At 39.8% G+C, this 23,653-nt stretch overlaps 1 pseudogene; it reads right to left on the bottom strand.

Annotated features, from left to right (window-relative positions):
- Positions 1-6,539: 6,539 nt before the first annotated feature.
- On the bottom strand, positions 6,540-8,273 carry LOC117033725 (small integral membrane protein 19-like; annotated as a pseudogene).
- Positions 8,274-23,653: the final 15,380 nt, after the last annotated feature.

The following is a 23,653-nucleotide window of genomic DNA, read 5'->3' as shown; positions in this document are numbered from 1 at the left end:
TGATGTTGCTACCTGGAAATTCTTAATAACGTTTGAAGGTATATTTTGCAAGTGAGATCCAATGGGACATTGGAGAGCATGTTTGTGAGCAGAGGAGATGTGTGCGATATGCATGTCTGTCATTTCTTGACACTTCATTTGCATAGTGGTCTCAGTGTCCTGTGAGCACAGAAATCCCATGGACCTACTGTGAGTGGGAGTTCAGCACGTTGCCTTCTACTGAATAAGTGGGGCCATCACAACCCTAGAAACTTCACTTTCAATTCAAACAGAACTTGCCTCAAATGCAGAAAGGAGGCAACGGTATTCTAAGAAACATGAATAATCCATAAATCCTACCATATATCTTCTTATTTGCATTGCGTCTCTGTGTTAGCCCACCAATTATGCTCAAAATGTTGACATCGAAGGAAAGGAAAAGGTAAGACAATGCATAGTTCTTTCTCCTTTCAATTCTTCCTCACTGATCAGTAAGCCTAAGGCACAGGAGTGTTAGTAGAAGGTGCACATATCAAGAATTGAAGTAAAAACAGTTCAATAAGTTTTCACTGTTCTAGTAATAATTAAATATGTACATGAAAAAGTTACATAATACAAATTGTGTAATTTCAGTGATTCTATATATGAGTAAAATGCTGTTATATTTGCAGTTAAAACTGGCATTGCACAATGCAAAGATGAATGGTAAATTTAATTCTAATAATAAAAATGTAATATTTTTAATTAGAACAATAATAAATGACATTTTCAAAAATGTTATTATATATACTGTGTTTCCCCGAAAATAAGACCTAACTGGAAAATAAGCCCTAGGATGATTTTTCAGGATGACATCCCCTGAACATAAGCCTAATGCATCTTTTGGAGCAAAACTTAATATAAGACCAGGTCTTATTTTCAGCAAGACAGAGGAAGGGAGGGAGAGAGGTCTAGAAATCCTGTGCACAAACCCTTAAAGTCAGAGCGAGGGGTGCGAGTTAACACCTCAGATTCTCTCTCAGATGATTATTTAGCTTGGAATGGTTTCCTCTTTCAAGTTCTACTTAATGTAGTTCTTGCATATGATAAAACATTCTTTATTACATATTTGATATTGATGAAAACTGCAGACTTATTATACTCATATTGTTTTTTCAATAGTATATATATGTATACATATGTACATGTGTGTATATTACCTTGACAATATTATCACCATTAAGGATTTTAAAAAGTATTCAGCTGATAATCTGTTGAGTCTACCTTCCAAACAAATCCAGAATCTAAACATGTCTCCCACCTCCACCTCTACCAAGATGGAGCCACCATCATCTGGCACCAGTATTACTGACTTATTGTCTTAACTGTCTTCTGTGGTTCTGCACCTCCCAGCACCCCAGGTATCCTTTTAACACAGCAGCCAGAGGGATCCTTCCAAAATTTAATTCAGATAATGAGCCCCCTTTGCTCAAAATCCTTAGATGGCTTTCCTTCTGTGTGGAATAAAAGCCCATTCCTTAGATTGGCTCCAAGATTTCTACAAGATCTGGCCCTGACTACTTGTCAGACCTCATCTCATTACCTTTTCTACCTTGTCTCCTCTCCAGCCACGTTGACTTCCTTGATATTTTGTTTTGTCTTGTTTTCACACCTGCTCATCCCATTTCCGTGAATACTCTTTCCCTGGATATCTCAATAGCTTGCCCCCTTACCTCTTCTTTGTGAGGTCTTTTCCATTCACCCTTTTCAAAGTACAACTCCGGTCCACCCCCTCCACCCAGGCCATGGAGTTTCGTTTCCTCCAGAGCATTAGCACCATCCAATACATTGAATATTTTACTGATTTTTATTTAAAAATTTCTGCCCCCTGGAATATAATCCCCATGAGGGCAGAGACTCCTTTCTGTTTTGTACAATGCTGCATCCCCAGTATTTAGAACAGTAACTAGCACTTAATGGGAACTCAATAAATAAATATCCATTGAATAGAGGAATAAATGAACACTGGCTGATTTATTATTAATAGCATGCTGGGGGTGATAGTCTCTAAGAAGACTGAGTTCCTGGGTTTTATGACTTTGGGGAAATAAATGTTTAGTCTTGTTATATCATTGTAATCTGCCATTTTTCTTGATTATTTAGAAAAAAATTACTCTTTTTAATATCTTCTCTTTAATTGTCCAAAATCCCCTGTCACCTGAGAGTGGTGAGGTGTAGAGTACCACACTGCAGATACTTCTGAGATTCTACAGAAGCTGTCAGGGGCTTGTATCCAGCAGCTTAGTCAAGCACTTGCCCCGATTAACACCTACAAGTATTCTCAGCATGTCTATGGTTTTGTTTTTGGTGCTGGTATTGACTTTTCTTGGGATTTTTAAACCAAGTGGCTTCTGAGGTTCATTTGAATATGAGAATTAGTCACCCAGCGTCAATATTAATACACTTCCCTTAATGCAAGCAAGGCTGATTCTATTTTATAAGCATAATTAGTTTACCTATTAATACTAGGGACCTAGAAAAATAGAAAAATATGAAATAATTTTCTATATATCCTTTCCAAAATAAAATTATCTTTACAAAATTATAGATGTGTTGAAAGGGCTAATTGATATTTTTTTATATATGTAGTCAAAGTAAGTTCTTCTAGAAGCCAATATGTATACTCTGAGAATTCTTTTTATTGCAAATAACAGAAATCCATCTCAAACAGTTTATGCATAAATGGAGGAAGTCTAGGGATAAAGATGGCTTCTGGACTGTCTGTATTCAGGGATTCAACTGATACCATAAGATTCTCTCTCTCTCTCTCTCTCTCTCTCTCTCTCTCTCTCTCTCTCTCTCTCTCTCTCTCTCTCTCTCCCCGCCCCCCTTCAGGCAGTTCTTCTTCATGTAGTATACAAGAGAGCTCATGCCACCCTCAGTCTCATATTCTGCCAACTTATCAAGTCCAGCGGAAAGAGATAGTTTTACTAACATTTATGGTGAAAAGTTAGGGAAGAATTGTCCTGACTGAGATCACATGCTACATGCCCAATGTTTTATCAGTCTCTTTGGCTAAAGAAAGAAATACACTGATTGGGCTTCATAACCACCATGACCACGCCTGTGATAGATGAATGGGGTGAGCAGGTTTCCTCAAACCCAGGACAACAGGAAAGTGTGCTTCTTATACTTACATACCACTCAATGTACACAGTTAGAAAGAATTCAGTCAAGTCTTATTTATAATAACTATCTCTAAGTAAGTTTTATGATTCGGAGCTCTAGAATGTGAGTAGCCTGCAGAAGACAGGAGGCATGACTTGGCAGGGAGACAAGCACCCAGGGCGTACTGGATACCTTCTCTGTGTAACAGGCAATGCCCCCTGTGCTACATGTGACCACGCTTGGTCTCCTTTTCAGTCTTCGAAACAACTCTGTGAGGTAGATGTTATTATTCATTATTTTATGGTGGAGAAAGTAAATTGACCTAGGTCACAAGCTTGGAAACACAAGAATCAGAGCCTAATTTTGATCCCAGATCCAATTCTGAAAACTACGTGCTTTTCAACACATGGCAATGTACTGAAAACCAAGTTTCCAATACTTGGAAAATGTTGGTGCCCTGACAAAGTAAGTAGAGGTTTTCATTTTGTTTTACTTTCCGTCTTCCTTTGCCCTAAGAAACAAAAAGATGTGTTACCTGTCAACTTTGAAACAGTGATCCATTCCCAGGATGTAGGAGCCTGGGTTCAAGCAAGGCCAGGAGGTCATCAGCATCGAAAGCAGCGAGAAAGGTGGGAAGGGCCTTTGGTGGTGTCCTTAGGATAGAAGGTTTCCTTTTCTACTACTTTCATAATATTTTAAGGATGGAGATTTGGGGGGAGTTTTTCATTTCTATATGTAACTGACAAATTTATCATTTGTCATGGATTTTATATTAGTAAATTGGTGTGGGAAGTCAAACTGTGTTACTTACATAACAGCTATTTATTGAATTTTTACTATGGGCTAAGCATAGTAAAGAAAACTAAAGGCATAAAATACCTAATGAAACAGTAACTATATAAACCAGTGATGAGGCTAAATAAAGGAAAGTACAAAAGACAAGAGCAAAATTCAGCTAAATCAACAAAATCTCACACAGGCCACCTCAGGAATTTTGATGGCTCTCATCCTCCTAAATCGAGAGGACGAAATGTGCTATGGCCAAGTACAACTCTTGTTCTTCCGCCTACAAAATTACAGTAGACTTTGAACTTGTGGTTTCTGTCCAAGTGAAAACTTCCCATGACTATGTTCCTGACATTTCATTATATAAAAAGAAAAATCTAATTTCTGTACAGAAAAACACGGTTTCAAAATTAAGCCTGGAAAAGTGAATAGTTCAAAATTTACACTCTCTCAGTTACTTGTAAACCTTTAATGTCACTTCATCAGAGCCACTAAAGACCAAAGTCATTCATTTTTAGTTTTCCATTAAAAAAAAAAAAGTATCTATATATAAAGATCCAAAAGCCCCAAAGGGAACTTGATGGACTTGCTCAATATGGAATAGAAATTGTCAGTATCCACAAATATTTGTGCAGTGAAACCTGCAGTCATGCAATTCCTACACGACTGAGTCCTGCGTAAGTCCCAATGGCACACTTGTGTATCTATGTTCGTGTTCCTGCTTACCTTTACATCTTACTCAGATAACAACTCACTCTTTCAGCATCTAAAGGCCTTGCCACTGTCATGCTGCTTTTTGCCTCATACTTATTCTTTTGGGCAAAAGTCTTTTTCACACTTTTCGACCTAGCGAACTAATACACATACACTCTTCAAGATTCAACTCAAACAAAATTCACGGTACTGTTACCAACGGAAAAAATTCACTCATGTAGCTGTTCTACCAAAGTGTTTTTTTAAATATTTTTTACATACCTCTATCATAGCTCCTTTATTACAATAATTTACATTAAATTTAATTAATTATATATTTTTATCATTGTGGTTTGTATTTATTCCTGTACACTACTTTTGTTACTTCCCCTAGTTTGAGCCTTCTTTCCTCCCTCCCTCCTTTCCTTCCTTCCTTCTTTCTTCCCTTCCTTCCTTCCTTCCTTCCGTACACTATTTTTACAAGCCATTTGCGATAGCCAGTTTTTGTAATTTGTCCAGACTGTGACCCATGTCAGTGGCAGCAAGTAAACTGCTCCTGCCTCTGATTACATTCTCTGCTCATGGAAATACACAGTGGTGCTCCTGAGAGCAAACCGAAGTTCAGGAAGATTGTCTCCTTGCCGTTCTGCTACCCCAGCCTGTAATTGTAACTGTTTCCAATCCTTTTAGTTATACATAGCTTTTCATGCTTTGGGTAGGTGGTACAATCATTCATTTGTGAGTTAAGAAAGAATTATTCCATTTGGTCAACAATTCACCTGGTATACTATATACAATTTTGAGTGCTGAAATTAAATTTTAAAAGTAAATTCAATTTCCCTGAATGATTGCATCTGGTCTAAGTCTTTTCACTCAGAATTTATATTCTTTTCCTTTACAATTACAAAGGGAAAAGAAAATAATGCTGAAATATTAACTCTAACTCTTAAAATTAAGAATAGCTTTGCTTCAAACACTAATTCTTGGCCAGTTACATGGACAATGACCACGGCCACTGCTTCCAACCAGCTTTTATTTAAATACATATGAAAAGTTAGGTTAAAACATTTCAATGTACAGTATGCAATTATACAAGACATGAGAGTCTTCAGGGAAGCTTTTATGCTAAGAAAGCATAAGAAACCAGATAATTGCATTAACCATTGATAGTCATATGACTGAAAAGGAAGTTGCTAACACCAGCACAGAGGTGCCCATTTATTCAGCAGTGTGGCCCCTGTCTGGCCTCAAGAAGATTCTTGTGGTAGAAATAAAACTGTGGAATTTAAACAAATAAACAAACGAACTCCTAGGAACACAGTTAAGGGGAAAAAATTCCAGTGGAAGAAAGCTTCCATAATAAGCAGGTGGGTATGCTTCATGATGCAGGAAAGACAGTCTGCTGTGCAAGTTCTGAAAGAGGCGAATCGTTAATTCCATTAAAGGGTGGTAACAACTGCAATAAGAACACAAATTAGTCCATTATCCATATTACATTTATCACAGAATGCAATCTGAGAACAAATTATCCTAATGACTGGATTTTCATTTTCTAAATTTTGCCAAAATGTTCAAATCAAAGAGGCATAAGGTCCAGATCCTTGCTCCTATAGATGGGTTTTCATTCCTGACTGATCAAAGATCTTCACAAAGGAAAATCACCACCATCTCTAGGTATAGTCTATCTTCCTAGGTACATGCAGACTCTGTTTTCAATTCTCTTGAACCACTTTTTATTTGTGTAAAAAAAGACTCGGAGATGCAATTTTAGAAAGCAAAACAAAACACACAAAATAATTGGGAAAAAGTCACAAGTAGAATGATTTTATGGTGACAGAAGTTTTTAAAAAAATGCCGTTCATGATTTAGTGGAATTAGGAGCTTGCTACCATGCTGTTTAACAATTACATATGTTGCTGAAATTTTCTGAGATTTCATTCTGAGAGATACACACTGTCAGCCTTGCTTTGTAGCTACTGATGGTCATACTTCCTTGAAATAGAATACATTTCCCATTGCTGCCTTAAACGAATTTTGCTTATTTTGTCATGAAAGTTGGGCTCTGACTAAAGTTTCTTCTGTAGGTAGCACACTGAATATCCGCCTGATTTTCCTTTTATTTTTCTTGGTTTATGTGAAGAGGCCAAAGCTAATGAGTATCACTACCAAGTAAACATTGGTGGCTTCTTTCCAGGTCTCATGAACGCTGTATTCCGTAGAGCCATTGTCACCCATCACTCCGTAGTAACCCCTGGCCTGGTGGCTGCTGGCTCCAGAGGCGGCAGGCAACCAGGCTACTCCACTGGGGGCCCTTCCCCCAGAGTCAGGGCGGACTCCTAACTATATTTGATTATGCTATATTTTACTTAATTTAGGGTCATTATACTGTAGGTTTTTCAAGAGCCCTATTGTATTTATCTTTATGCTTGCAAACCCTAAGAGTGCCTTGGTGTCATAGCAGGTGCCCAATTAATAGTTGGTTAATTTATTAATTACTTTCCTGAACATCTATTACATACAAAACATTATTCTAGGGGCCGGCCGGTGGCTCAGGCGGTTAGAGCTCCATGCTCCTAATTCCGAAGGCTGCCGGTTCGATTCCCACATAGGCCAGTGGGCTCTCAACCACAAGGTTGCCGGTTCATCTCCTTGAGTCCCACAAGGGATGGTAGGCTCTGCCCCCTGCAACTAAGATTGAACAGGGCACCTTGAGCTGAGCTGCCTCCCAGATGGCTCAGTTGGTTGGAGCGTGGGCTCTCAACCACAAGGTTGCCAGTTTGACTCCCGCAAGGGATGGTAGGCTGTACCCCCTGTACCCCAACTAGAAATGGCAACTGGACCTGGAGCTGAGCTTCACCCTCCACAACTAAGACTGAAAGGACAACAACTTGAAGCTGAACGGCACCCTTCACAACTAAGATTGAAAAGATAACTTGACTTGGGAAAAAAAGGCATGGAAGTACACACTGTTAAAGTCCTGTTCCCCTTCCCTAATAAAATCTTAAAAAAAAAAAATACAAAACATTATTCTAGTCATTCAAGATAGAAAAAAATATAAATAGTGCTTCTGACTTCAGGAAGTTTGCAATCTGCTTGCAAATAACAAGGTACAGAAAATATTATTAATAATAACAAAAACAACAAAATATTTATATAATACACACCATACACCAAGGGCCATTTTAAGGGCTTATATATATTAATTCATTTAGTCCTCACAATAGAACATATGAGGTAGATATAATTTTACCACTGAGGAAACTGATACACAGAAAGAATAAGGCATCTGTCTAAGGTAAGTGGTGAAACTGGAAAATCCCAGGCAGTCTGGATGTATAGTTACTCTCAACCTATATATTATGCTGTAAATGACCTAATAATACCAAAAATTAAATTTAATTCAATTTAATTAAAAGACTTAAAATAACTATATTCTATTACTAGCACATACAGAATATCTACACAAAAATATTCTAAAATTTTAATTCACTTTGAACTAAAAATTTTTCTTTAATTCTATACTTCCTCTCAAATACCATTAAACCCTGTAGGAACTAACTGCTTCTTCTTAGGGCCCCCTGAAGAGAAGAGGAAAGCATTGTCCCAACTGTCACCCATTTCAACCACTGCAGCTCTGCTTCTATTTCTTCTCTGTACCAAGGCTCCATGTAGGATTCTGTCCTCTAGTAAAATGAAAGTACTTTGAAAATCACTGTTACATATGTAAGAATATCACATAGAAACAGAAAATAAAGTAGCATGTACTTTCTGAGATCACGTACATCCCTTCTTTTTCCTTCTCCCCATGTCAACATCACCAACCTCCAGAGTCCCTGTCAACCTTCTGTGTAGGTAACCTAACCCTTCTCTGAACCAGATAGAAGATGCTCCCAAACCCTGCCTTTATAAATACCTGTGTCCTGGACTTTTCAGTGCATCTCCTCCCCTTGCCCTGGTCAACACTATTTTCAAATCTGTACTTGATTGCCTCATTTCGTGTCTACTAATCTTCATTTAAACTTGGATTTTATGCTAAGCACACGCTTCCTCCAGCACTCACTTTTCCAGTCTTGCTTCCTAACTTTCATTCCAGGTAAAACTCCTGCTCTGGCCCCAGACGTCACACGGGTGCCATCCAGATTACCAGTATGCAGTAGAAAATCAGACATCTACAGGGCCTTGATTGGGCCTATGGCATTAACTTATCACAGAAACCCCTTTTATAGAGGTTTTTATAAATATTTTAAATTGACTTCTGGAAGAAATTTAAAACACTACTAGAAGTTTAAGCTCCAGAGGCCTATCTGACAGCACCACCAAACTTGATTTGTCTCCAAGCACTATGCTGTAGGAGGTCTGACAATTAAGTTCATGGACTCATTGCAACAACGTTCTTAATCTTTTTTGATATCGGAGGGATTACTCATTATGAGTTTGTACCAACTGGAGAAACAGTTAACCAAGTTTACTATTTGGAAGTGCTGAAAAAGCTGCGTGAAAAAGATGAAAATGACCTGAACTTTTTGCCCACATTTCATGGCTCTTGCATCACGACAATGCACCAGCTCACACGGCACTGCCTGTGAGGGAGTTTTTAGCCAATAAACAAATAACTGTATTGGAACACGCTCCCTGCTCACCTGACTGGCCCCCAATGACTTCTTTCTTTACCCAAAGATAAAGGAAATAGTGAAAGGAAGACATTTTGATGACATTCAGGACATGAAGGGTAATCCAACAACAGCTCTGATGGCCATTCCAAAAGAAGAGTTCCAAAATTGCTTTGAAGGGTGGACTAGGTGCTGGTGTCAGTGCATAGTTTCCCAAGGGAAGTACTTCAAAGGTGACCATACTGATATTCAGCAATGAGGTGTGTAGCACTTTTACCAGCATGAGTTCGTGAACTTAATTGTTCAACTTCGTACACTAAAATTCATGTGAAATAACACTGAATGTCTATATGAATAAATAAAGTGTAAAAATAAATGAATGAATAAATAATAAATAGTTTAAAAAATTGATTTTTCTGACCTGCCACCTCTTCCAATCTCATGTAATAAACAAATACATCATTGCCCACCTCTTTTATTTCATCATTCTTTTTCATTATAGTATCTTAAATATATGACGATATTTGTACATGGTACTGTTCTCAACTCCAGAAACCGTAACACATGCACTTTAAAATAGGGGCACATAAACTATAATATAGCCAGGAATTAGAAAAATCTCATCAACATGATATTCAAACCCTTATATAAGATTAAAAAACAAAGTGTCGTAATAATAGGCCTACACAGTATCATAAGTAACATCATATGTAGTTTTTTTAATAACCCTTAAGAACATTATATGCTTAAGGTGGACAGGATTGACAAGAATGCAGCTATTTTAATTTTACTGAAATCAGGCTTGTGTCTTGTGGAAACACATTCCCCTTGGGCTTGATAACTGAGCAAGAAACACAAGTACTGCTGGATGGCAGATGAGATGGGCTGAACACAAAATGTGTAGCAAGGGAGAAATCTGGGAAAGAGACACAAAAATAGAAGTGGAAATATCCTGACCATCAAGTTCTTAGATGTCAAATCCAGTAGGCGATCTGTTGTAGTACTCTAAGGATGGTGAGACTCTTGAGGCAAGAACATGGTCCCCAAGGCCCCAGGTAGTCCAGTAAAATGTAAAGACTTTTGTAAACTTGTAAAATCCCAACAGAAGTGACTCTGATATGCACTGGAGAAAGGACTATCAGTCACATGTACAGCTTTAAAAAATGGTGAATTGGAGGAAATAATCTCAGAAGGAGAACAGAGAACAACATGCCTAATACCCGTTCAGTTCTTTTTAGGAAAACATTTGGAGCTTCTTGACAGGGCTTGAGACTCCGTTCTTTGACCATATGCATCTTATTACAGTTCTTTAAATATGACTTTGTCTCTTTGTCCATTCCTTCTTTCATTCCCTCATCCCTCCCTTTCTACCTCTTTCAACAAATACTTATTAAATTTATATTCAAGGTTAGGAACTTTGATAGGCAGTTCATGTCTTCATGCACTATTTCCCCAAAGTAACAGCCCCTCCCACACTCCTGAGTATATACGCTTATTACCAGTGGGTCTTAAAGTCACACAGCCTGGGATTGAATCCAATTCCTTAGCATTGGGAAAGTCACTTAATCATTCATCTGCTAAAATTGCATTTGTAACCTGAAAATGACCATTACACATCTATTTCCTAGGTGTGTGGTGAATGTTAAATGAGATAATCCATGCAAGACATCCATTAGTTACTCAATAAATCTTACTTATTATTACTATTATTATTGCTACGATTCATCTTGGCCTCACTTTAAACCATCTATGAACTATCCTCCAAGGCTGAGCTGACTTTCTCCTGGGGTCCCATAGCATTCTGTATACTGACCACACAGAGATGCACTATTTAAATCCTCTACAAAAAGGAACTTGCTTCCCAGCTTACAGGGAGTGTGGCCATCAGACAGCCTTCAGCTGACAGCTTTAGAGTCTGCCTTAGCCACAGAGAACCACCTCACCCAAGGTCATGTTCTTCCTTAGGCAGCTGTCTTCTGACCAGTGAGCAAAGTAAGAGATTTAAAGACCGATCCGGACATGGAACAGCTCTGATGGGCAATTGTTCCCCAATGTCCCAGTGTGCGGGCCAACACTTTGGCATCAGTTTGATTTTTTCTTCTGTCCAATCCAGTTTCCTCCCCATCCTTTCACAAGTGTTCATCCCTCAGAAACACCTTGTACCCCAAACTTCATCTCAGACCTGCTTCCAGAAAACCTAATCTGAGACCACACCATAGCTGTGTTCTATTAGTTTACTTCTCTATCTAACTCCCTGACTGGACTGTAAGATTTTTGATGACAGGGAAAATCTTATTTAGCTCTATACCCCCAGAAGCTAGCAAGTAATGATTAAAGAGAAACCCCTCAATCAGGAGTTGTACATTGAATGAAAAATAAGCAACACGTCAGCTTGAAAGAAAACAAAAAGGTTTAAATGTGTTCAGGAAAATCGAATCATCATAAAAATAATGATTATGTTTCATGTTAATTTAAAATTCTTCCCATGAATGAGGTAGAAGTTCCTTTATAAACTACATGTACAAAAGCAGAGGAAGTAAATTTTATCAGTGAACTCAGCACTGCTCTGGACAGAATCCTCTTAACCTTTTAACAGCTGCAGAAATGTTTTTTTTCTTTCCAGTGCTTACTGCATATACTTGGAGAATCAAATAATGAACAATGTATGTACGACATCTGGTGGCTCCCAGATAATGTTACATCAACTTTGCCTGGAGTCTGAGCCATAGAACTTGATCCCATTCGCCTAAACATTTTCTCATATTGAAATCCTCCCCAACATTAGCTTGGGCTGGTCTACCAGTGGTGGGAGGATGGGAGCTATTAAATTTGCCGAAGATGCCAGTTGTGATGAACATAACAACCCCATTCTTTAAATCCTTTTATTTATATCATCTTCAGAATTAATAATCATTCATCCAATTAAATGTTCGTGGTCTGGGCCTCTGGCCAAGTCTATGTCATAGGAGGTGATAAAACCCATTAGCTATAGGCTTTAAATTAACCAGCATCAGACCAAAGGGAAGTATGGTGCCCAAATGAGCCACCTCCCTTCTAATTCAAAACCTCCATGCATTACTGATACTAGAAAGTATCTTCATTACATTGCTGCTGTTATGGTCAGCAGCACAGATTTAAATGCAACAATTAGTAAAGCATAAGATCTCACGATATTTTTTCAATCACTGGTGATTTAAAGTCACATTTTAAAAATTTATGCAAATATTCTGTGACCTAATATAAATTTATGCAAACGTAAAATATCTAGAGGTTGGAAGACTAAATTAAAAATCATAGAAGAATTTTATATGCTGCTGATGATAGTGTTACAATAACACACTCTGGTGATCAACACATTAATTTGATTAAAACATACTCTGAGAAAAAGAAGAACAAACCTTTATGATTTACTAACAGGTAGTAGGATCAAAGATGAGATTATGTTTATTTGTGTTATTTGGACAATTGACTTTATTCTACCACTGACTTTGCACATATTCTTACAGCTTCTGTTGAAAATATTTTATATAGCATATGGATATGTAATCATACCTCAGGGGAACTAGAAGAAAAATCAAATACAAATTTAGGAAAGATTTGTTAAGTAGCTGCAGTTTTTTTTCAGGAAGTCAAAGAAATCCACCAAAACTAGGTTAACGTTTGGAGCAATTCACATGGATTTGAGCATATGTCACTTTGTAATGGGCTAAACTGTGGCCTTTTCTTTGAACTTCAAATCCTTAAAAATAAGAACTGATGAAAAGGGTCAGCAAAGTTAAATTACCATGGAAATCCAGGCAGTTTTACACTCTTCACTTTTAAAGTTGACAAGTGTCATTGGATTGAGGTCAACACTGGTATTCAAATAAGAATATAATCTACATGCCTTATAACTAAAGCCTAGCAAACATTTTTAGAATATTTTATTAATGGAAATTTCAACATACCCTCAAACTTTTGAATTATCTTCAGCTATTAATAAACATGGGAACTTTTTCTCCAACAATGATGCTGGAAAAGACATCTTTATTAAGTTTCATCTGCGCACATAAATTGTCTAAATTAGAATTATCAGAATTTATTGAATGTGGTTCAGAGAAAAGCCAGGAGATTTTTCTGGATCAAGTTACCTCACAGCATATTTTATTCCACTTGATTTACAATGTCTTGTGTATAATCTCATTACTACAGAGTTTACTATAAGCATTTGATTAGTCAAGAAGGAGATGAGATAATTTTTGTGCTTATTGCATGCTAGAACACACGCTATAAATTCATGGATTAGTGAACTTGTCCAGATATAGGAATACACACATTGGTTTTTAATTCCCTTTTTATTTATCATGCTTATCGTTATTATTGTTGAACTTCAAATTTAAAATCTTTCTTAGGAGTTACCCTCATTGCTTCCCATTGTATGTAAACATCTATAGAACTGAAGTAGGCTGATTCTTAAGTGCTAGAATTTTACCTTATTTAGCAAAATTTTACTAAATGAATACAAGTGCAAGAATTTAAATATAGCTGATTGATGACCTCATGAAAGTCAACCCCTAATTCTAGTTTTACTAGAGGAATTCTGCAAATTGAGAAGTGACAAAGAAAATATATGGACACAATTATATTTTAAATAATACATACAAAAAAAATCCCCACCTCATTTCTAACTTGAATAAATTATCTTTTTATAAAATAGGTGAAAAGAGACAGTGTAGGACATTATCTAGATGGAATCATAGCTATAAAGAGGAGGAACAGGGCCTAGGCAGAGCGATCAGCATGTAAGAGAGTTAAGGGCCAAATGAGAAATTTGGGAAACTGTGAATATATCCACCAGGGCTGGAATCTACCTGGGTTTCCATCAGGGCTCTCGCTCTTCCACTTGTAAAACCACATAATCATAGGCAAGTTCTTAAATATTTCTGTGCCTCAATTTCCTGCTCTGTAAAATGAGGGTAAAAAGTACTAATATCTTAAAGTATTAAATATGACAGTTCTCATCAGGCACTTAACATTTTGGGCCATAATTAGTACATGATATGCGTTAGTTATTGTCATTATGAAAAGGGTTTTTGATAAAATCACATATTGAAAATACTAAAGAAAAATAATCAGAAAAGACCTTCAGATAATAATTGTGAGGTTGAATTATGAGCACAATGAAATTTGACCTATTAAAGGAAGAAAGATAGCTTTTTCTTTGAAATTAGGGGAAAATAATTTGTTGTTTTATGGATTAAATGAACACATATAAATCTTTAGTCTAGCGCTTGGCAAATACATCAACAAATGCTACATATATTTATCGGGTGTTATAGTTATGAATAGTAATGTGATATTAAATTCTATACAGCCAAAGTTTACAACAAAAGTACTGAGGACTTGGCCTTTAAAAATCAAGCATAATTTTTGTTCAGGAAAATGCCTACCCCCCCTTCTGGCCCTTTGATGTGAACTAATGGAAGTGTTTATTGTCTACTAGAGAGGTTCACAGAGAAATGTCCATATTTAAGTTCTTTTATCAAAATAAAGAGAAAATTATTTGAAGGGACTAATGAGTGTGGGAGTTTGGGGGAATTGGTCCCAATGGACTATGGATTCCAAAACAGCATGTAGAAAATGGCAAGATATTGTCCCAGTCAGGAGAGGAGTAAAAAATTCACCAGTAAGGAAAAACAGAGTACTAATAAAGACAAATGGAAAATGGGATAAAAGAAAAGTTTGGGGAGAGAAAAGAAGTACAGGATTAAATCATCACACATGTCCTAAATTTGGTGCAGATCACATTGGTACCGGAACTCGCTGAGCTTTCCAGGCATGATTTGGGTTGGTGTCAGGGAAAGAGTGAAGGCCCAGGAAGGGAGTAACCACTGCATCAAATGCACATCACTGGTTATACAGCAGATACAACGCCATATGTTCCTAAACTCCGTTTTCCTTTCCTCCTGACCATACGAACTAGATCCGGTTTCCATGATGACCAGCAGTGAGGGGGAGACAAAGAGACTGAATTATGCCTAATGGGGTGTGGAAGGTGTATTGTATGTACGTCATTTACAGCACTAGCTCCTTTGAAAAAAAGTAAATTTTGCATGCTTTTCTTCTCTTTTCTGTCAGATGTATGCAGGATATTCAGGAGAGGACTCTGAGGCTCTAGGGGCTGCTGGAACCAGTATTTTGGAAGGACTCGGGTGACCCCATGACAGTGTGAAAACCGGTCATCTCCTATTCCAACCTTCATTTGACTATAGCATGAGCAAGAAATAAACTTTCCTTGTGCCAAGACACTGAGATTTCAGGACTGTCAGTAAGCCTCCTGTCACACGGGGTGTCAGGCAGGGTCTCAGCTCCCACTCCCCACACAAGAACGCAGGATATGGTGAGGCCATAAAGGAACACCCACGGAGCCATAAGTAGGGGAGTCATACCACTATAGTCTCACTGGAGGCTGGATTTACACGACGTGCGACCTGCTGTCTGCTTTTCTGCCAACCATCTGACTCTCTGACTTCCCTCGACTCTCCTCCCAGCACAGCCACAGCAGCTGTAACAGGGGCCAGTTGTCTAACTGGCTACAGCTGACGACCAACTAGCCACAACCGATGGCCACCTACTACCCGAGTCAGCAGCCCCCCACATGAGGCCAAAAGCCTGGGAACTGCTCTCTGGGGCTCTGTCCCCACACCTCCCCTGATGAGAACCACAGATTACTCCTTGGAATGGCAGTGTAGGTAATTGATAATCTTGAAATGAGTTTCCAGTGGAATGATGAGAATAAAAGCGTGATTGCAATCAATACATTCAAGAGATAATGTCAAGAGCAAATGTACAGACACATTGTTTGGGGAGTTTTGCTGTGAAAGCAGAAAAATTGCATATATATAGTGGGGACAGAGCCAGAAAAGCAGTTTCCAGGCTCTCGGCCTCACATGGAAAGGTGCTGGCTCAGGTAGTAAACAGCCATTAACTGTAATTGGATGGCCATCAGCTGTGGCTAGTTGGCCGTCAGCTGTAACCAGTGAGCCATTGGCCACTAATATAACTGCCGTGACTATGCTAGCAGAAAATGGGGGCTAACAAGAAGATGGTGGCTGAGCTAGCAAAAGCAGATTGCAGCTAGCAAGTGGCGGAGTGCGGGTTGTGGATTGCAGAAAAGCGGAGGGTAGGTTGTGGATAGTGTTGCTCCTGCTTCCTGTGTCTCCAACCCAGCCACCAGCAAGAATACAGTGGTATGACTCCCCCTATCTATGGCTCCGTGGGTGTTCCTTTTTAGCCTCACCATGTCCTGTGTTCTTATGTGGGGAGCAGGACCAGAGACCCCGCTTGACATCCTGAATGACATATATATATATATATATATATATATATATATATATATACACACACACATACATATATTAATATGTGTGTTGTGCGGGAGACCCTGCTTGCTGTGCCATTTGTCGTGCAGGGTGGCCTGCGGGGCCTCTGGTCCCACTCCCCACATAAGAACGCAGGATATGGCTAGGCCAAAAAGGAACACCCACAGAGCCATATTTAGGGGAGTCATACCACTATATTCTCTCCAGTGGTCTGGCGAGACACACGCAGTAGGGGCCACATGATCCGCAGTCCTCCATTCACTTTTCTGCCTGCCAACCAACCAACCAACCAATCAATGCAGCCCCTCAGTTACATCAGTAGCCAATTGGCTAACCGGTTACAGCTGATGGCCAACCAATCACAGTTGATGGTCATTCACTACCGGAGCCAGCACCTCCCCACGGAGGCCTAGAGCCTGGAAACTGCTCTCTGGGACTCTGTCCCCACAATATGTATATATAAAAGTTAATAGCCAATTGATATGCATAATGAGGGGTACAACAGGTCCCCAAAGAAGTTCACATCTGTGGGGACAGAGCCAGGCGTGCATTTTCCAGGTTCTCGGCCTCACGTGGAAAGGTGCTGGCTCAGTAGTAAATGGCCATCAACTGTGATTGGATGGCCATCAGCTGTGACTAGTTGGCCGTCAGCTGTAAGCAGTGAGCCATTGGCCACTAATATAACTGCTGTGGCTACGCTAGCAGCAAATGGGGGCTAGCAAGAAGATGGTGGCTGAGCTAGCAAGCGCGGATTGCAGTTAGGATGGCGGGTTGCAGACAGTGTGGATCCAGCCTCCAGTGAGACTATAGTGCCGCCAGCGAGAATATAGTGGCATGACTCCCGTATCTATGGCTCCATGTGTGTTCCTTTTTGGCCTCACCACGTCCTGCATCCCGCGTTCTTATGTGGGGAGCGGTAGCTGAGACCCCGCCTGACACTCCATAGGACAACATCCTAATCCCTCAGAACCTGTGAATATGTTGTTATGAGACAAGAGGGAATTAAGGTTGCAGGTTGAATAAGGTTGCTAATCAGCTGACTTTACAGTAAGGAGATTATACAGATGGGCCCAACGTTAATGTAAAAATCCTTAAATGGGGAAGAAGGAGGCAAAAGAATCAGAAAGCAGGGAGAAGTGTTGTGAGAAAGGCAAACTGGCCTTTGCTGGCCTGTGGGAGTTGGACGGGAAAGGAAATAGATTCTTCCCTAGAAACTCCAGAAGGAGCACAGCCCTGCTGCCATCTTTAGACACCTTTCAGACTTCTGATGTCCAGAACAGTAAGATAATAAATTTATGTTGTTCTAAGCCATTAAGTTTGTGCTAATCATTTACAGCAGCAATAGAGATTTAATAGAGGGCTAAAGCTTATTATAACAAAAGCAACCCAAAATACCATGTGCAAGAATATACTTTATAAGGAATATATTGGTCCTTGTGGGGACAGAGCCCCAAAAAGCAGTTTCCAGGCTCTCGGCCTCACATAGAAAGGTGCTGGCTCAGGTAGTAAATGGCCATCGACTGTGATCAAATGGCCAGCAGCTGTGGCTAGTTGGCCGTCAGCTGTAACCAGTGAGCCACTAGCCATGAATATAACTGCCGTGGCTAGGCTAGCAGAAAAGAGAAAAAGGGGGAGCTAGCAAGAAGATGGTGGCTGAGCCTGCAAGCGGCACAGTGAGGGTTGAGCATTGTGTTGCTCCTGGTTCCTGTGTCTCCAACCCAGTCGCCAGTGAGAGTATAGTGGTGTGACTCCCCTACCTATGGCTCCGTGGGTGTGCCTTTTTGGCCTCACCATGTCCTGCGTTCTTATGTGGGGAGCGGGACCAGAGACCCCGCCTGACACCCCGCATGACACTTGGCGTAGTCGGCAGGATGCCCCGCAGGACAAATGGCGCAGCAGGCAGGATCCCCTGCACTACACATGGCGCAGCGAGCAGGGTACAGTGTCGGCCAAAGCTCTCCGAAGGACGGTGGAGCAGTTTGTGCCTATGAACACTCAGTTGCAGGAAGACCAGGAGGAGCAGCTGCCTGAGAGCTGGACCCCCGTGGAGGGGTGGGAAGACGTGGACGGTTCCCCAACCAGCAGAGGCCGGAGAAAGCTAAGGTTGTTGCGGTCCTGTGAGCTGGGAGGTGCTTGCTGAGGCAGCCCGGATGCAGGACTTGTAGTCCCAGGAGGAAACACTTGCTGAGTCCTCCGTGGGAGCTGAGGGTGAGGTCAAGGTCATCCCTCACCCCCAGGACAGCCCTGGCGAATGACTATGGACTATGGGGAATTGCCGTCCATCCCTAATTTAATGGACAGCTTGACTATTTGTTTGGGAACATACCACCATGTAATGGAACTGGCGGATATTTGCTTTTGTGTCTTGACCGGCCGCCATCGAGAATATGTAAGCACCTTGACTGTGAGCCGCTGTTGTTCCAGCACAGTACCCTGAGAGGCCCAGAGAGAGTGGCAGTGCCCTGAGAGTCCGCTGTGTCCAGGAGGTCTGGCTGTGTCCAGAGAGAGTGGCAGTGCCCTGAGAGGCCCTCATGTGCCCGGGTAGACTAGTGGTACCCTAAGAAGTCCAGGAAGTCTGGCTGTGCCCAGAAGTACTGGTGGTGCCCTGAGAAACCCTGGCTGTGACCAGAGAGCTTGGCTGTGTCCAGGAAATAGCATTCACCTCCAGGCTCCTCGCACAGGGCCCCTCACGGAAGACACTTGTCGCGTAGATTGTGAGGCGAGACCCTGTAGGGGTGGAGTGTGGGGACAGAGCCCCAAAAAGCAGTTTCCAGGCTCTCGGACTGACATAGAAAGGTGCTGGCTCAGGTAGTAAATGGCCATCGACTGTGATCTAATGGCCAGCAGCTGTGGCTAGTTGGCCGTCAGCTGTAACCAGTGAGCCATTAGCCATGAATATAACTGCCGTGGCTAGGCTAGTAGAAAAGAGAAAAAGGGGGAGCTAGCAAGAAGATGGTGGCTGAGCCTGCAAGCGGCACAGTGAGGGTTGAGAATTGTGTGGCTCCTGGTTCCTGTGTCTCCAACTCAGTCACCAATGAGAGTATAGTGGTGTGACTCCCCTACCTATGGCTCCGTGGGTGTGCCTTTTTGGCCTCACCATGTCCTGCGTTCTTATGTGGGGAGCGGGACCAGAGACCCCGCCTGACACCCCGCATGACAGTCCTATATGAAGAAAATTTAAAAATTGTACTGTAAATTATAGAAGAAAATCAAAATAATCAGAAACCTAATATGTTTCCAAATAGGAAAGCTAAATACTATAGAGATGCTCAACATTCTCAGACTTACTGCACTCATACTCCTACCCTTCGAGGTCCTGTGTATCAGTCAGGACTAACAATCCATCTTGAACTAGGACTTTTTTTTTTAAAGCGATTTTGTCTTAAAAAAGTAAAGAAGCTAGAATCCATTGAAAATTTGCATGCCTTCTCCCTCATCTCTGCTCTCTTTAAATTAATTTCATGACTTCCTACCGCTGACTGGTTTCTTCATACTCTCGGGAGGGTGAGGGGCTTGGTTCCCTGCCAAACACCGTCGTTAAGCTGATGGCACATCCTGAGTCACGTCACTGTCCCTGAATCCCTGAATGAATCTATGTGGTCACAGGAATGGGCATCATAATTGGCCCAGTCTAGGAATGCCAGTCCTCTAGCCAGAGAACATGGGTCTGTTACCAGAAGAAAAAGAGACACAGATAAATAGAATCTGTACTATTCTTACAGATTCTATAAGTTACTCAGCTTAATAACCCTACTTCTCGGAATCTATTATAACAAACTAGAAATTCAGGGGGAAACAATATGTAAAGTGTTTTCCATCACTGTAGTATTTATGAAAGTTATTAAAACAATCTGAATATCCAACAGTAACAAATGGTTCATTGAATTATGGCCTGTCCACATGATGAAATACTTTGCAGTCATTAAAAATATGTTCCATTGAGTTTTTAGGACTGATTGACAGAATTCAAACTCCATGGGAAAATACTCATAAAATATTAAGTTAACAAACACAGAATACAAAAAGAATGTACATTATGGTCCAAGGTTGCAAAAAAGATACATTTACATAATTTACTAAATATTAATAATATGTATATCTACGTAAGATTACATTTTTTAACCTTTCTGTATTTTCTAATAAATAGCCTAAAATGGTAATTTATGTAGTTTATAAATCTACTTATAACACTGCTTTGGTAAACTGTGGTAATTTATATAAATCTACTTATTACACTGCTTTGGTAAACTGTGGTAATTTATATAAATCTACTTATTACACTGCTTTGGTAAACTGTGGTAATTTATATAAATCTACTTATTACACTGCTTTGGTAAACTGTATAAATATTCACCTAGCATAGACACATTTCTTACTTCTGGTACCCAAGACTCTAGCCCAGTGGTTCTCAAACTTGACCAATCACAGTCCCCTAGACAGCGTATCAGAAGACAGATTGCTGAGCCCTGTCCCAGAGTCTAATTCAGTAGGTCTGTGGTGTAAACTAAGAATTTGCATCCCCAACAAGTTCCCATGTGATGTTGATGGTCTGGGAATCACAGTGTGAGAACCACTGCTCTAATCATAGGTGGCTACGTGAAATTTCTTGAACACCCCACTTAGGTAGGTGCACTTCTGAGCCTTTGTCTAGCTTCTCTTTCAAGCACTAACCCCATCAGCATGCCTTCCTGCCTGCCTAAATCCTCCCCACTTGAGAATCAGCTGAAACATTACCTCTCACGAGAGGTTATTTTTTTAAATTTCCTAATCTGGAGCAGGTGACTTCTCCATCTGCTCTCAAAGCATCAAGAGCTGACTTCTATCAGCATCCCCAGGTATCTGTGAGCCCCCAGTGTAGCCACAAGCATCGCTTTGAATGAATGCACCTATTATCATTTTTGATCTACAATTACGTAAGGTTCTCGTTGCTGTTGTTAGTCAATCAAATTGTACAAATCAGTAAAACTGAGGCTCACAGAGATTAGTTTACCTTTTCAAGGTCAACCGGATACTTAATGGCAGGGTCAAGTCTCACCTCCAGGTTCCTGATTGCAAGTCCTGTATTTTCTGTATGATTCCCTGCTGTTTCCTAGTCATAGATGATGTCAACTATACATGTAGAACTTTTATTTTTCCACTCTCCATTAATGTAAGATCAACTTGGCTCAAAAATAATGTGTCTGAAGCCTGCATCCTCACAAAGAGTCACCAGTAGCAGGAAAGTAGGAGACAAGAGAAATTGTTGTTTAAAAAAAGTACTCGTACTTCTTTGCCTCTGTTAGCTAAGTTAGGAGGTTTGTTGTAACAGCTTTATGGAGAGATAATTTACAGATTACATAATTCACCCATTTAAGGTGTATAATTCAATGATTTTTTTCAGTAATTCAGAGGTGTGCAACCATCACCACAATTAATTTTAGAACATTTTCATTATCCCCAAAAGAAACCCATACTCTTTAGGTGTCACCCTCCAACCCCCATCTCCTAGCTTTAGGCAACCACTAGTCTTTCTCTGTAGATTTGCCTGTTCTGGACACTTCATGTAAATTGAATCATGACATAACTGGTCTTTTGTGACATGCTTCTTTCATTTAGCATGTGTTCAAGTTTCATCCATGTTGTAGAATGTATTGATAGCCCATTCCTTTTTATTTCATTGTATGGTATACCATATTTTATCTGTCCATCGTGTGATGGACATTTGGGTTGTTTCTATGTTTGCGCTATTATGAATAATGCTGCTATAAATGTGTCTGTGTATAAATTTCTGCATGGACATATATTTTTATTTCTCTTTCATTTCATATCTAAGAGTACAATTGCTGGTTATATGGTAACTCTATGTTTAAGGTTTTGAGGAACTGCAAGATTATTTTCCAAGGTGGTTGAACAATTTAAGTTAGTTTTTTAAATAGTGAATGTATTCAAATGGTAAGTTTTATTTGGGCTGTGCAAATACAAATTCAACCAAAATATTTACTTTTTGGTCAGTTATTCATTGACAAATCAATACAAGTGACAGTCCTCTGGGTGTCTCTAGGGGAGGACTTCTGAAGCATTTCCACCCTCCTTACTTCTCCATCCTATTTACTCTGGCCCATCTGTCAACCATGGCTGAATTATCATTTCACTCAATGTCTATCAATACCTGACCATTTCTGAAAGCCTGAAATAAGGCCTAATTCAGCAGGTATAGTATTTATGTAAGCCTTGGTGAAAACAAGGTGAGTTTACTCAACCAACAGACAATGTTTGGCCCTGATTTTTCACTGGTAATCATCTTTAACCTCTTGATGTATTTCTGCTGGGTTCACGGAAAGAATTATACTATTAGAATACTAATCAAGATATCTGTTTTCCATTTAAAAAATATTATCTACTATCCCATGTGAGTAGGTTCTTATATTCAGGTTTCAATTACGATTTTCCATAATCAGAGTTAGCTATCTCTAAAAGAACAGAGCTCTGGGATCCTGTACCCTACTGGAACAACTCATCATTTCTTACCATAACTATTGCCATTGGGTATCATCTGCTGGGTTTTTTATTTGACTTGGAGCATCTTGCCAAGGTTTTAATCTAGCCTCTTGTTCCATTCGAATTCTTGGGCATACTCATATTCAGTAGGAAGAGTGAATTCTCAAGCACTGCTTTTTGGGATGGTATGATCCTTTCATTACTAAGACTTGATTTTTAAAAATGTGTTTCTTTAAAAGAAGCCTTGCTAAACAAGAGTAGGGGTGAGGAGGAGGCCAACTGGACTTTGAAATTGGTGGCTCTTTATTTTGGAGTAGGGAAGGGAAGGAGGAACAAAAGTTTTCCGCCCCATTCCAAGATGTATCCTTTGCCCCTTAACACGACCCTTAAATTTCTCTCATTCTGTTTTTCCCCACAACTTTGCAATGATGTGCTGTATCAATTGTGAGTTTACAAGCAAAGCAATTTCCCAAATAAATGCACCTGAATGAATGAATGAATGCAGGAATGGATGAACAAATAGAAAATCTAATTTTCAAAATGTTTTAAATTAGGGAAAAAAGTGGGGAGGGCAGCTTGTTAACCTATTACATTGAGATT

Source organism: Rhinolophus ferrumequinum, chromosome 14 (genome assembly GCF_004115265.2).
Source record: "Rhinolophus ferrumequinum isolate MPI-CBG mRhiFer1 chromosome 14, mRhiFer1_v1.p, whole genome shotgun sequence".
Taxonomy (NCBI): domain Eukaryota; kingdom Metazoa; phylum Chordata; class Mammalia; order Chiroptera; family Rhinolophidae; genus Rhinolophus; species Rhinolophus ferrumequinum.
Note: the sequence above shows the minus strand (reverse complement) of the source record. Positions and strands in the feature narration are given on the sequence as shown.